The sequence below is a fragment of the Ictidomys tridecemlineatus genome, chromosome 10, assembly GCF_052094955.1.
Source record: "Ictidomys tridecemlineatus isolate mIctTri1 chromosome 10, mIctTri1.hap1, whole genome shotgun sequence".
Lineage (NCBI taxonomy): Eukaryota > Metazoa > Chordata > Mammalia > Rodentia > Sciuridae > Ictidomys > Ictidomys tridecemlineatus.
Window position 1 is genome coordinate 33,737,595 of NC_135486.1, and position 12,065 is coordinate 33,749,659.

Sequence of the window (12,065 nt, forward strand, 5' to 3'; positions counted from 1 at the left end):
CTGTATTCTTAAGTCTATGAAGCTGCCTCATCCAATGTTTTCTTTTTCTTTCCTTCCTTCCTTCCTTCCTTCCTTCCTTCCTTCCTTCCTTCCTTCCTTCCTTCCTTCCTTCCTTCCTTCCTTTCTTTTTTCTTTTTTCTTTTCCTTCCTTCCTTCCTCTTTCTTTCTTACTTTTTTTCTTCCTTCCTTTCTTAATTTCTTTCTTCTATTTTTTACCCCTTCCTTTCTTTCTTTTCGTTTTCCTTTTGGTACCAGGAATTGAACTTAGGGGCACTTAACCACTGAGCCACATCTCCAGCCCTTTTTATATTTTATTTTGAGAGAGAGTCATGACAAGTTGCTCAGGACATCACTAAGTTGCTAAAGCTCACTTTGAACTTTGATTGTCCTGCCTCAGCCTTCCCAACTATTAGGATTACAGGTGTGTGCCAACAAGACTAGGCTCATTTATTTTCTGTGATTTTAAAATTAGGAGGACTGTCAGGTGTGGTGGCACATGCCTGTAATCCCAATGGCTCTGGAGGCTGAGGCAGGAGGATCAAGAGTTCAAAAGTCAGCCTCAGCAACTTAGAGAGGCCCTAAGCAACTCAGTGAAACCCTGTCTCTAAATAAAATACAAAATAGGGATGGGGATATGGCTCAGTGGTTGAATGCCCCTGAGTTCAATTCCTGGTACCAAAAAATAAACAAACAAACAAACAAACAAACAAATAAATAAATAAATAAATAAATAAGTAAGTAAAATAAATCAGGGGGCTGGGGTTGTGGCTCAGTGGTAGAGCTCTTGCCTAGCACGTGTGAGGCCCTGGGTTCAGTCCTCAGTGCCACATAAAAATAAATTAAAAAGAAGGTATTGTGTCCAATTACACTAAAAAAAAATATTAAAAAAAAAATCAGGAGGCCTGAGCATGAGGCTTGGCTTCTTTTGTGTGTGTGCGGTGTGGTGCTGGGGATTGAACCCAGGGCCTTATGCATGCTAGGCAAGCACTTTACCAACTGATCTATATCCCCAGCCTCAGCCTTTTGAGGCCTGGAGGGCTAGCTAAGTCCAGCTTCTCATCCCCTTTTTTTTTTTCCTCCCCGGTGTTGAGCATTGAACCCAGTCCCTCATGCATGCCAGGCAGTCACTCTCCCACCAAGCTACAACCCAGCCTTCAGCATCTCCATTTATAGTGAAATGAGAACATCCACAGGCTTTCCTCCTCCTTCTCTAAGTGAGGGATAAGGGAGGCTTCTTGATAACCCAGTTCTGTAAAGTATTATTATGTCAAAGGCCACACAACTGGTGAGAAAGCAGCAGAACTGGGATTTGGACCCTGGACTGTGGGAGAAGAAAGGAGGCCAAGGGGTCCTTGGTCCCCTTCTCTGCAAACAGTCAGAAGCCTGACTGGATTCCAACTGGGCTGAGAAGACAGCATACCCCTCATTTCTTCAGGAGGGTGGTGTCCCAGCTGCATATTCAGGGCACCAAGGACCAAGAGGAGCTAAATCCCCAGTTGCTGAATTTTGTATTTACTGTCTGCCCACTTTCTTGCTTCCACTGACGTTTTGTAGTGCAAGTTATGATCGTCTCTGTTCCTTCCTGGAGTTCATTGTCTCTCTCTGTGGCAGGACAAAATCCACCTTATGCTGAAAAACAACCTCCTTCCCCTAAACCTGAAGAGTTGCAGGAGGTGGTAGCTGACTTGGCACCTTCTCTCTACAAGCATCTGGTTTGCTCTGGATTATCTGTGAAAATAGAATGAGTCTGAGAGAGTTTCTCTAGCCTGCTGTTTCCTTTCCCCAGTGAGGTCTGTGTGCATTCCTGGGGACCCATCTGGACAAATTAGGACTCTGAAGAGCCAGCACAGGTAACATAAGAGCCAGCACAGGGCTGAGTGCTGGGCGACCTGAGTTCTAGTTCTGACCAACATGAGCCAGTTCTATGACCTTCTACCATTCACTTCGCTCATTCTATGAACATTGGGCGCACTAGGTGCTGACCTGGGATATCATGGTGACAAGATAGATATAGCTTCTTCCTTCAGAGAATTTTCAGTCCAGTGAGAGATAAGCACATCCTTTACAGAGGGAGACATGTCCATAATGGAGGAAGAGCAGAATGACCTTGGGATGTATAACAGGAGTCCCTAGCCCAGATGGGAGGAGACTAGTCAGGAGGTACTTCCTGAAAACAGAGCTTTTAGAGCAGAGGCATTAAGGACATATAGTAATTGGCCAACTGCATCAACATTTCCTCATTAAAAATTTTTTTTGTTATTTTCTTCCTCATAAGAAAAATAAAGAATCAAGCAAATAACCCAAGATTCTCTTTCAGACTTAATGTAGACTGATGAATGTTTTCAGGTATCCCAACATCTCATGCATGGCTGGGCATACAAAAGATACTCAATCATAGACGCTTATGGACCAAAGGAATGGATGAGCAATGGAATCAAAAGACTAATGTGAGAATACCTACAAATAGCGTGTATCTCCTGTACCAGCTAAACTGGTGATAGCAGAGGTGACAAATCATTCGCTACCTCTCCAACCCTCCCCATCCCTACTTTAGTTTCCTTTGCTACAATCTGAATCCCCATTTAGGTGGCAAACCAGGGATGACCAAAGACCCCAGAGAAAAGAGATCTCCCTGGCTCAAGCCAAGGTGCAGCTTGGTGGCCCACAGGAGCCAACAGACTAGGCTTTAGATGAGTCTTGGCTGCAGACTGTTCACAGCAGGTAGCAAGGGAAGCAAACAAACAGATGCAGTTCCGGAACAGTGTGCAGCTCGGAAATGATCCTAGCTGCTGGAATTCGGCTCTCACATTCCTTATGGGGAGACCTGTTTGATGGCAGAGTAAGAATGCCAGATAGGGATGGCTACTGGCAAGGCTTTCCGGGAATCCCTGCGTCATGTGCTAGGATGTCTGGGCTGAGCTGAGCCCCTCTCAATCCTGTCTGCCTCATTGGGCCTACTATGCACACACTGGGAAGATAATCAAGAACAAGCCTCTGTCTTGTCCTTACACACTTCACAACTTGTATGTGGGTGCTGTATGTGTGTGTGTTGGGGGTGTGTGTGTCCAGGGTTGTAAAAGGGGATCTAAAAGCAGCTCAGAGTGAAAACTGCTATCATGTGTCCTGCTGGGTGCAGGGTATAGGCAGGAGCACAGATGAGGAGCGCAAGGACACGCCAGGGTGAGGCAGGTCTCAGACACATCTAAGATGAATCCTGAGGTATGATTAAGAATGCACTTCCTGCTTCCAGGAAGTTTAAAGCTTAATAAGAGAAATAATAAGATAAATATATAGTTTAACTGTATAATCCCAGGCAGAAAGTGGGAGGACCTTAAAAGAGATACAAATGACCACATGGGTTTGAAACACCTACTACCCTGGCTCAGAAGTAGGAGGCCCAGTGGACCTTGAAGGGTCTGTGGGATTTGAATTATCCTTCAGGGATGAAATGGGGAGGTGGGGTTGTGGGAAGAAGGGAAGGGCTGACAAAGAGCACGCTCTGTATGCAGTGGCTGTAGGGGGTCACCAGGACCCTGGAGTATCCTCTTCCTTGGAATTATATTAGTAAGATGTCCTCACTTCTCTCCCCTTTTCTCTGGGAAAAGAGCAGGCCAGAGGATTCAGTTCATCACCCATGTCCAGCCTAAGACCTCACTGTCATTGTCAAATCACCTTTCCCCAGAGCTGGAGGATGTTACAGCCCTCAGTCACCCCACCTCTGTGATGGGCAATATGTCCTGCAAGATGTTGAACTTCCCCTGGAAGTTAGACCGGCCTGGATAAGAACCAACCTATTAAAACTGGCCTTCCAAGACAGGGAGGTATAAATTCAAAGAGGTCCGTAATTCCAGATAGCTTTTAGTAAATTGAGATGCCTGGTTCAAAGCTGCCCTCTTCTGACAGAACTAAGCCTAGCAAGTTTCATGGGATGCCCAAATCTGTCACTATGCAGGTAGTCTGCTTAGGCAATCTGATGAACTATTCACTTGTTCATTCATTCAAATATGCACAAAGCAACCGAAATAATAGTCTAATAATATCTAATTATATCTTATATCTGTTTCTAAGCATCTTAGATATAGTGTCCCGTCTACCAAGCTAGGTAGTATCAGAGCCAGGAGGTAAATCACATCAGTCCAATATCCTATCTTGTGTGCCTAACTATGTATTGCCTTATGGACTCTGGAAATCCAAGATGGAGCTAGTTAGGGCTGGGAGAGGATGTAATGAAAGAAGTCAAGCAGAGAGCTATCCCTCTTTCTGGCCTGGAGAGGTGGGGATGGCACACAGAGAGGGCCAGCAGCGCTGGGATCAAGCTCAATTTCTACCCCCATCCCACAAAGAGGCCATGGTCAAGGATTTTCTCTTGCATGTGGTTGCTTATCGATAAAAAGGGATTTGGGTAAATGAACTCTGGTTTCCATTTCAATCTGCCTTATCTACACAGGGACAAATTAGAAATCTCAGTTACTCTTCTTTTGCCCATTTAGGACTTGGACATGCAGGAATCTCACCCTTCTCCTACCCATGGGTTGACATGACATTTTGGCTCAGGAGTCTGGCAACCTGGACTGCAAATTCTGCTCTGCCTCTGATTGACTATGACTCCATCTCGTCTCTCTGCAGCTCTATGAAAAAGAATGATGCACTTTCATATAACAGTGTGCCAGTCACTTTCCTTAGATGACTGATATTACTGAATTCAATCCTCACCATGACTTTGTACAAAGTAGTTTATAGCATATGATTATCCCCATTGCACAGATGAGGAAATTGAGACACAGAGAAATCAACTACCTGCCCTTGTGGGGTCACAAAGCTGACAAGTGATTCCAGAAATGGAGCTCTTCACCATCATGCTTTGGCTTGGAGAGGATTCCTGGTTTTCACAGAGTCTTCAGTAGACTCAACTGCTCTGTGTCTTGGTTTACTCATCTGAAGTGTCTTATGAATCCCTCGTAGAGTTTGCTGTGAGATAGAATGAGATGTCAAGTTGCCAGACAGATGGTTTCCTAGCAGTCTGCATGGGGCTTTGTTGGGCTCAGTTTCTCTCAAGTTCCCTCCCTGGATTCTGCCAGAGAACCCGTGTGTGTGTGTGTGTGTGTGTGTGTGTGTGTGTGTGTGTGTTCTCAACAGTAATGGGTTTCTCAGATACCTGAGCTTCATCTGATCTGACCCAGGAATGAGAACAGTGAAGACAAAATTCTGAGCTAGCAAATAGTCATTGAAACTGTCAAACTCAGCTGGGTGCAGTGCCGCACACCTGTAATTCTAGAAGCTCAGGAGGCTGAGGCAGAAGGATTGTAAGTTCAAAGTCAGCTTTAGCAATTTAGCAAGGCCCTAAGCAACTTATTGAGACCCCGTCTCAAATAAAATATAAAAAGAGCTTGGGATGTGGCTCAGTAGTTAATTGCCCCTGCTTCCATTCCTGGTATCAAAAAAAAAAAAAAAAAAAGTTCTTCCTTGGTCCCTTATCCCGTGTTCTTTTTCTGATCTCTGAGGTTTATAACTCCCACCGCTATGTCATTGGGAAATGTGTGGGTGGGAGTCTATGCTTATGACTGGGCCTTGACCCACGAGTCTCCTTGTACTTTCCACCAATTATCATTGTGGTGTCATTACCACAAATATATTAAAATAACCCCCATCTCTTTAGTTGTCAACATTCTCATTTCCATAGTTTTGTTGATCCTTCGCTGACCCTGTGACGTCATGGCTTGCATTAGGTTGTAGTTCAAGGGTTGTTGATGGAGGTGTGGCAAGAGTACCATGACCCCAAGTACAGAACCAGGCTTGGGGTTCTGCTACACTAGCTCTGCCACTTGCTGACCATGTGACCTGGGGCAGGTGACTTAGTGTCCCTAGGCCTCAGTTCCTGATTAATCAAAGGGACACCTGAACTTAGAGGAGCTTTGCAGACAGAGGGATTCGTGGCCGAGGCTGGTGTGGCTTACAGTCTGGTGGCTTCTCACTCTATGTAGATGCTGCTCCTCATGAAGAGTCGGTGTCTTCTTCCTGCTGGCCTTGCCTCCTTTCAGGGAGGCCCAGGAGTGACTGGGCAGGGCAGGACAGGACAGGGGAATTGTGCCCAGAAGGGAGGAGGGAGGAAGGCCTGCCCAGTGCCACCTCCTTGCCCCGTGCCTGGCTCTCGCTGGCAACCCGAGCCCTTGGCCTCCCAGGCTGATCCTGGAATGTAAACCCCAAGCAAAGCACATTCTTCAGCAGGGTCACCAGCTCCTGGCCCTTGGTAAGGGAAGGAGGGAGCCAGCATTTCTCTTGGCCCTGAATGACACCTGCGTGGTCTGCTGCTGTGGGCTGTGATTACAAGGCTGGCTTGCTCGGTTGTCATCCACAGATCATAAAAAGTCCAATTCTGACCTGTCACTCCTATTGGAGCCCATGGGAAAGGGAAGAGGCAATCCCATCCCTAAATGGGGGCATTTGAAATACTGCTTGTTTCCTGGATTCTGTTCCTTGCGTTAGCCACATGCTGGAGAGGAGCTTAGAGGCAAAGGGGGCATTGTAAAGACTCCTGTCACAGCCGGCACTGTCTCTGGGCTCTTTGATTTCTGACTTTCATTCAACTCAGGGGCCTGCTATGCACTGAGTGCTGCCCACCAGGCACTCTGTGTTGCTCTGGGCCTTGAGGCTTAGTGATAGCATCGCACTCCTGAGGAGCACCTCAAAGGCTGTGTGTGTCTGGGGGGAGGTGGGCTGAGGAGACAGTGGGTCCTATTCACCAGGTGCACAATGGAGGGGGCATTCAGGGCCGAGGGGACAGGGCACACAGGGAGGGCGTTGAGGAGGGGCCAGATGCACTCAGGGAACACAGCAGAGTATGAAGGGGAGGCTGGGAAGGTAAAGAGCCTTAGAGGCCACGCTGAGGCATGGAATCGCCCACAGGGCCAAGGGAAGCCGAGGAAGGATGTCTAAGCTTCATAAGGATTAGTCAGATCTACAGATGAGAAGGGTTTCTGAAAGGGCAGAGGGAATCCAGGGGGACCCAGTAAGGAGGTTGTTGAAGGTCACCTTGTGTGAGGCCACGAGGGTCAGGATGAAGCTCTTGGCTATGTGAGGGAGAGAAGAGGTGAGGCCACTTTCAAGCCAGAAAGCAGAAGTCTGAGTAAGACCAAGCAGCACCCATTTAGCTCCATTCTACAAAGGAGAACACTGTCTCCAGAGCAGAGGACCCTGGGAAAGGAACTTGCGCCTCACTGTTCACTTATAAATTTTGCTTCTGAGACTTAGACATTGCTGAGATTAGGACCGGGTCCATTTTCTGATGAGTGGCAGGCAGGGTACCCCAAAGTCCTTGTTTCAGCCAGTTGGGAGGGCAGGATGAGCCACCAGCTGCCAGGCTGAAGTGCCTTCACTCCCTCAGCTCTCCATAGTGCAGGCAGATTGTGGGAAGGACTTATTTCTCTTTGAACTTCCCAGAAAATCTATCAACTCTGACGTGGTGCCCAGGGCCCCAAGTATTTAGGCACTTCTTTGGCCTCCAGCCCTTTGCCTCACAGAGCCTCTGAGACTGTGGATGTGTGAGCGTGAGAACAAAAATGTGTGCACAAATCGGTGCGTATAACAGGGTGTGAATCTGTAGGTGCATTTGTAAAAATGAGGCATGTGTGCAGTATGTGAGAGTGTGAGTGTGAGACATGAGTGTGAGGTGTGTGAATGGTTACATGCACGGAGGTATGAGTGTGCATGTGGGTGTGTAAGAGTGAGGGATAGGTGGGTGTATGAGTGTGATAGAGAGGGAGAGTACAGGGTGTGAGCGTGTGGGTGCCAGGGCAGCTGGTGGAGTTGTCCCTGCCCCTTGGGCTGCAGATGGGGGGTTCTTGGCACTCTGCTCAGGGATGTAGGAACAAGGGATCTGAGGCTTCTTTGAACCAGGTACACAACTGCCTGCAGAGCTCAGATGAGTCAGAGTGCTTGGAAAAGTGGCTCACAGTTTAAACCATTAAAACAAAGGGAGTCATAGCCCATGTGGAGTTCATATGGGACACTAAAGACATTTTGTCCTTACAGCTAGCTGGCTGTTCCTATCTTCCCAGGAACCTTTTCTCCCTGTCACTAGTTTCACTGTGGATGGGGAGATTTTGGGGCTGAGCAGCATTGCCAAAACAACCTAATGGCATCTAGATCCGTCTGTCCTTATGAGGCTTCCGCTGTCATTCAAGACCAACCCAGAGTCCAGCAAGCCTTCTGATCTCTCTCCTCCCCTTACTGGGTTTAGGCTCCCTGTCTCCCTTCCCCTGAGGCCCAGTTGTAACCCCGAGCCTCTCCTGGGAGCTCAGTCCTTCTGGACTCTTTTCTCTTCCCAAGGGTGGGTTTGGGTTGATTGCATCCTTCCAAAATGACATGTGAGGTCTTGACCTCTGGTTCCTATGACTGTGACTTCATTTGGAAACAGGATCCCTGCGGACACAACTGTCCTAAAATGAGATCATACTGGATTAGGGTGGGCCTCAATCCAAAGATTAATGTCCTGGCCAGCCTTGATGGTACATGCCTGCAACCCCAGTGACTTGGGAGGCAGAGGCAGGAAGATCACAAGTTCAAAGCCAGCCTTAGGCTCTAAGCAACTTGATGAGACCCTTTCTCAAAATAAAAAAATAAAAAGGGCTGGGGAAGTGGCTCAGTGGTCAAGCGCCCCTGGGTTCAATCCCTGGTACCCAAAACAAAACATAAACTAGTGTCCTTATGATGAAGAAAACCTGAACACAGACACACGGGGACAAGCCCAGAAACACCAAGAATTGCCAGCCTCTGCCAGGAGCTAGGGAGAAGCAAGGAGAGATGTGTCTCTCTCTAGCTCCACCCCACCTTCCCCAAAGAGCCTTTAGAGGGAACTTGGTCCTTCTGACACCTTGACTTCAGACTTCTAGATTCTAGAAGTGTGACACAATAAGTTTCTGGGGTTTTTTGTTTTGTTTTTTAAGCAGAAAACTTATTTCTGTGCTATTGTGGTATTTTGTTAGGGAAGCCCCAGGAAATCTCTGGTACATTTATCTGCCCAAAGTGCCAGAGTCCTTCTAGTCACTCACCCCTTTGATTCTTGCCTGAGACTTGCCTTGTGCCATCAATCACTTCTGCCCATGCTAATGTTTGGGCTCACTGAGGTCACAGCTCAAGTTCTCTGAGCCTTTGGCTCAGGCCTTGGCCTGTTCTGCAGTCACATGTGTGGATGCATACACTGACCTCCTTTGCCGTTCTCCATACAGTGGAGCTCAGAGAAAGCAGTGTTCTGGTGCTGGAGGTGGTGGTTGGGGGGTTTCTCATTGACCTGGGTTTGATTTCCATTCCTAGTACTTATTAGCTGTGTCATCTAGCTTAGGTGTTCAGTGTTTCTAGTTCTCTTTCTTCTTCTGAAAAGTGGGGGTTAGGAAAGACCAGCCATATTCCACTTCCTGTGCAGGAGCTCTGGGGGCCAATGCAAATGCAAAAGATTGTTAGAAAGAAAACCTTGGAGGAAATAAAGGGCTGGAGGGCATGGGCTAGTCTACTCCCTCACGGGACTCTCTGATTGCTCAGTGGATGGACCTTGCTCAGGAGAAGGCCTGGAGAGATGGCCTGCATATTGTACCAGGACTACAACCAAATGGGGCTCCTTCTGACCCTAGATGGTGTCTTAGTGATGTCACCTACTTCATTTTTCTCAGAAGAGGAGTTCGGAATACCCCATGCTACATGGTACAAATCTGATGGTGCTGCCTCTCACTTAAAACCTTAATTTGCTCTTAACTTTCCTTATGTATAAAGTCCAGGGGCTTCAGCAAGGCACAAAGTAAGGCCTTTCTTGATTTTCTTACCTGTGCTTGCACCCCCATCTCCCCACAGCCTCTCTATGTTGTCCTCTGTGTGCTGTCACCAAGATAAGGCAAGCTCTTTCCCTTGTTGGTCTTGATTTCTTTTACCTATTTTTATTTTTGAGATGTTGCCCAGGTGGGCATTAAATGCCTGGGCTCAAGTGATCCTTCTGCCTCAGCCTCCGAAGTAGCTGGGAATATTAGTGCATGACACCCCATGGGGACTTGGTGGCCCTGAGAAAACCTCTACCTGTCCTTCAACAACAAAATAACAATTCAACACTCACCTAGCAGAGCACATCATTATGTGTGTGTGTGTGTGTGTGTGTGTGTGTGTGTGTGTTAGCTCTTAGCCTCATAACAAGGTCTTATTTGGCTCACTTTACAAATAAGGAAAAAGACTCAGGTTAAACAAGGTGCCCGAGGCCAATTTGTGCATCATAATCATACCGTGAACCTTACTCTTGCTACAAAGCCTATGATCTGCCTCTTCTACCTGGCTGGCATCCCTCTTCTTTCAAAGGTTATTGTCCAGTAACTGGCCCTGGCTCTCTGCAGCTGCTCAGGATGCCTCTAGTTACACTAGCAAAGGTGGACACCAGCAAATAGTCTCTGCAGGCTTGGTTCCCTGTCTCCCTCCCAAGACTAGGTTTGAGATCTCAAACCTAGCACCATGCCAAGCTGGAAACAGTTCAATGATGGTTTGGAACAGGCAATGGAACAAAAAAGGTAGACGGGAACTTTCCCAGGGATATAAATTTAGGAATATTCTACGGTCTTTTCACATCCACGGAGCTCTTTCCAACCTTTCCTTGCTAACCCTCACCCTCATTCCTTGTCAAACACTCTCCATCCTTCCAGGTCGACCAGAGCTCCTTACCGAGGTACAGCATGGTTGATCTTGTCTTCCCAAGGACTAGTGCTCATCTGAAGCAATCAGTGCTGTGGCCACAAGGTTTGGAATCAGACCTAGTTCAGTCACTTATTAGCTTGTGACCCTGGACAATTTAAATAATCTCTTTAATTCCTGGTTTTCTCATCTGTGAAATGAGAGGATTCTACCTGCCTCCGCGCTAATCTGAGGATCGAGACAGGTACCTTACCTCGTTGTGGGACAGCATCACCATTGCTCTTGTTTTATAGACTGGCAACTAAAGACAAGAAGGCTGAATGACCTTGCCATAGTGTGGAGGTGCTGGGAAAGCCTGCAGGGGTTGGGCAAATGAGACCTGGACAAAGCCATCAGCCCCAGATCCCGTGCTGCCTCTGTGGTGCCCCCAGGTACAGACCCACCTGGCCGAACACTGATGTTCTGTATTTCCCTCACTCTTCAGAGAGGCATCCTCACAGTCTCCCCACAGTGGACTTCCGGGAGGTGAGTCCTTAGCAGGCAACATCTCTGACTTTCAGCTGCCCTTTCAAGTTTCAGTGGCTAATTCAATCTTTTCGAGCTGGCTGTAGCCCTGAGTTTCTAACTACTCTAAAACACTTCTGCCTCATCCACGGACATGGGGTCATTTTGTACACTAGGAAAAAGCCTCCCATATAAGGCTTGGCCTCCTCTTGAAAAGAGTGGAAGCACCCATTTGCGAACACCTTTCCTGGGTAGGGGATTGGGGAGGGTGTGAGGCGCAGGGCAGAAACTGAAAGGGAATGGAGAGGCTATATCAGGGCTGGCCTTTGGGGCAGCTTCTCCTTAGGTACTGTCCCTTCCTTTGTAGTATCTGCAGCTTCTCCAGGACCTTTTGCTAATTCAGGGGAAATATGGGAGCCAGAAGCAACCAGAGAAGGCCTCTCTGCAGTCTGCTCACTAGGGGGCACCCACAGCCACAGGATGCCGCCCATCCTGGGTGGGAAGGAAATGCTGGGCCAGCAGGTGGCAGTGCCCTTAAATCCTGGTAAGGATCCCTATCCCTCAAAGACCCCGGTTCACTAACCCTATCCAGCTGAAGTTGTCATCCTGACCCGAGGAGGCTGCCTCTGACCCCTCAGATCCAGATAGATGAAGCTCCTCTGTCCTTTCCTCCAAGAGATGATTATTTCATCAGGAGGAGTGTTACCTGACTCTTCCGCAGCCCTTAGGGATTCATATTCATTTTTGCATCCCCAGTGCCAGCTCAGGCCTTCCTCACCCCAACTTTCTCCCCGGATGGAACCTAGGACATCACACATGCTAGGTAAGCACCTTACCACTGAGCTACATCTCAAATCAGCACAGCTTTTTAAAAAATAATTGGGAATCACAAAGAGGTGCTA